The following is a 4227-nucleotide window of genomic DNA, read 5'->3' as shown; positions in this document are numbered from 1 at the left end:
TCTCTATCAAGAGTTAGAGACTAAAGAGACAATGGTTGATGCAAAGGAACAATGAAAAAATGGATTGAAGAGATGCCATAGGGAACGTCCAAGGAATACACGAAGTGGGAATTGACCTTCACCTGCACTACAATTTATAAAGCCAGATCAACAAGTTAAGAACCGTAGTCATGAGATGCTCCCACTAACTCTACTAAAAAATGAAGTATACATGTAGAGAAAGAGAATGTTTCCAATCATCAAACCTAATGCAGAAGGAAATCATGAAGGGGTTCCATTTACATCTCAACAAGTAACAGTGATAATGGATAACCAACCTCTATGGAGAAAAAGGTGGTTAGAGAAAAGTTCTGCTGATAGAACTTATTACAAAGCCACACCTCATTATATTAGAATTGCACCCACCTATTGCCAAATCTCTCGAAGAAGAACAAGGCCAGTTTTTGCCGTATGGAAGGATTGTCAAAGAATAGTGCTCAATTATCCAATATTGAAGAGTTCTCCACTTACACGCTACAGACTTTGAGAGCAACAATCACTCTACTAAGGGATGTTCCAGATTTAGCATGTCATATGTTTTAGAAAAATTCCAAAACGATCATCACAACTCTAGAAGCTTTTGATGATGTGGAGCGAGTTGGGCACCCATGGACAGTATTCATGAAAGGCAATAGAGGATTATATTGAGATCTACAAAATACTCCTCAAAGAATATAAATGGGAATGTATGCATGGTTGACGTTTTTACAATCACATTACCTTGAAACTTTGCGGCAAGGTTTATTGAGATAGAGGATTGTATTGGGATCCGTGGAATACTCCCTCAAAGAATATAATCATGGGAATTTATGCGAGGTTAATGTTTTTACAATCACATTACCTGGAAAACTTTGAGGAATGCATTGCAATAAGATTTATTAAGATAGACTCATCAATTTTCAACCCACTTACATGGGAATTGCACAAATGATCTACAAGGCAGAGATAGAGGACAAGGTGAATGTTTTTACAATCACATTACCTAGAGATAGAGCCATCGATTTCCAACCTATTTACACAAGAATTGGGAATTAAGATAGTCATCGATCTTCAACCCAGTTACGTGGGTATTGAGAATTAAGATTGAGTCACTGTTTTTCAACCCAGTTACATGGGAATCGACAATTAAGATAGAGTCATCGATTTTCAACCTAGTTACATGGGAATCAAGAATTAAGATAGAGTCATTGATTTTCAACCCACTTTCACGTGAATTGAGAATTAAGATAGAGTCATCAATCTGAATTACATGGGTATTGACAATTAAGATAGAGTCGTTGATTTTTAACGCAGTTACATGGGAATCTGGAATTAAAATCATCGATTTTCAACACAGTTACATGGAAATCGGGAATTAAGATAGAGTCATCAATTTTCAATTCACTTACATATGAATTGATAATTGTAGGCTAAGTATATTGCCCACTAGGGAGACAAATGGCCTACAAGGCGCGGAGATAGAGGCCAAGGTAGCCAAGTTCAATAGAGCTCTTGAGACACTCTGTGAGCATTTTTACTGTGACTAAGGCGATGACAAGGATGCGCATCATTTAAGAAGGGGGGACTGTTTGTAGGCGCTAACTATGGATGCCCCTTCTAACTACTTTTATGTTGGAATCCTCATTTTGTAATCCTATTTTGATCACAAATTGAACTCACCAGATTATGATGTGATTGGATTTGTTTCACTTATTTTTAATGTAATTGTATATTACCCATGGGAACTGAGCTTAAAATTATTTTTTTAGTATCCCCAGATATAAAATCCAATTATTAGCAAGAGATGGATAGCAAATGAAATGAGTAGAACTATTTTGTAACCAAGATATCTTCTAATCTGATTATCCGAATCAAGTTCCGTCGAGTGCATTGTGTTCTCTCTTTAGCTCTATCTCTTGAATATAATCATTGTTAGTTTGGTAAAGGATCGTGTTTATGTTTTTTAAGTTTTAATCTATTATTTTGGTGATGTATTCAAGGTAAAATGCTAATCTTTTTATAGGAGACTGATACTAAGCCTTAAGAGAATTTACACTTTTTTGTGCATTTTTTGATGACCTATAGGACGAAGGATTGCGATTTGTGGTACCTTCAAATTTAGATTTTAATGGTTTAGTTTTGTTCTTACAATCTTACTAAGCATTTCAGACTCATATGACTCAGAAAACATCAAGTAATTAGTTTGTGTGAGGATGAATGCATACCTGACAAAACTGATGATCACTTTAGTGTATCTTCCTGTATAGGTTCACTCCTTTGTGATTAACACTCAAACGCAACTCTATGCACCAGTCAGATCGACTCCCTCAAAATTGACATTGTATCAGTTTGTATAGTTAGTACCTGATAGCTATCTTGCAGACAATCCATTGCAGTGACCCATTAGCACTCATTATATTTTTTGAGTGGTTGGATGTTGCAATTTTTCCAATTCTGATAAGCCATTGAAGTAAAGATGTTATCGTGCAAGATTTTTTTTAAGTGTTAATTTGATCCTCCCAATTTTTGCAATAAATGTAGTTTTGTGAATTTCTAAAATTTTAATATAAGTCACTATAAATCATTGTTAATTCACTTGATTCTTGGTCATTTCCTCTAGGCACCCTTGCCCTCATCTCTATCTAATCGCCCTCCTTAGCCATGTTTATCATGGGTGACACCCATTTGGAGAAAACAAATCTTCTTCACTTTGGTGAAGAAGCTCCTTTGCATGTTCAAGGCCTCGATTGACATGGCTCCATCACACACCTTCACACCAACATCTTCAATTGCATATAGGCTATGTCGAAACCTACACAATAGACTTCTCCATTGAGCTTAAGGAAGAAGAGGGATGATGGGTTTCAACTGATCTCCTCAAGCTTCAAGGAGGACAAGAATTTCCACTACAAGCTGAGCAAAAATTTCCACTACAGGCTTAGCAAAATCTTTAAGAGTCTAAGTGAGAGAGACTGAAAGGAGGATGATGATGATGAGACACTCATGGACCTTTACATCTGCAACATCAACAATACATTCTTACAAGAGAGATGACATTGACACTTATGGTTCTTGACAGCATAGAGAAATGCAAAGGCAAGAGAAAGGCCAAGGTCGCAAGTCCTTGGAAAGTTGAAGCACATGTGGAGCATTTGATAGAGTAAGAGGAGGCCTCTATGTCCTAGTGCTTCTTAAAGATGCACCCATCCTCGGTCCCCAAGAAGAAAATACGATTAATGAAGAAGAAGATGTCTTTGAGGAGTTTACACACCTTGCACTTCTTTTCTTTCGATGCGTCTGATTATGGTGGGTGATACAAAATTTTTGTTTCTGCATTGCACACACCATGGAAATGCATCAGGATGAAAACCCGTTCCTGATTTAGCTATGTATGATGGGCTTTGTGGCACAAAAAATCCCTCCACTCAACAATTTCCTAGTTGATTTCACCACCAGCACATTGACACATGCCTTCAATCATGTCTATCAAGCAACACAACTCGACAGAAAGAACTCATAGTAGCATCACTTTTTTATTTTAATCAAAGCAAGCACTTCTACAAGAGTGTCAGTTGTCAACCCCATACCCCAAGCACCATCAGTATAACAAGTTTGGCCAAGGCAACAGCGATCAACTTACCAAACATGCTAGTTGAGATATGGGCAGAGCAAGTTGGATATTGATTGCTTTGCAATGTAGAGATGCACATTGCAGTTACGCTGGCGTATTTCTTTTGTATGCTCTTCAGACTGTTGTTAGGAGTTCTTGTGTGCTGCACCCTCAAGTCTTCTCCTCGAAAGAAAAAAGAAATCCAAAACTCAGAAGACCTACATATGAGAAATATCAGAAACCGTATTCGAAGGTTTACGGCTTCTGATATTTCTTATTACTCTAAATCTCTCTACAATTTGTGGATTTTCTCACCTTCAAAATTCACAGGTAGATGTAAATCTCGAAATTTGTAGATGGGATTACACTACACCTAGGTTTTTTTCAAGCACTTAGTCATTCTCTAATTACAAAAGTTTATCTTCTAGTTCAGGTGCGCAGTGTGCTCTAAAACCCTCCGACCATAGGGTGAACAGAAGCAAATACAGCAACAAATTATCACCAGCCTAACCCTTCAAATACCCTGGCACAAGGGTGCAAATAAAGCCGCATAGAAAATTGGTGACAAATCTTTGGTAGGTGTTATGCAAAATTGTAAT

Source organism: Adiantum capillus-veneris, chromosome 20 (genome assembly GCF_014529385.1).
Source record: "Adiantum capillus-veneris isolate H3 chromosome 20, ASM1452938v2, whole genome shotgun sequence".
Lineage (NCBI taxonomy): Eukaryota > Viridiplantae > Streptophyta > Polypodiopsida > Polypodiales > Pteridaceae > Adiantum > Adiantum capillus-veneris.
This window is presented reverse-complemented; position numbering follows the sequence as displayed.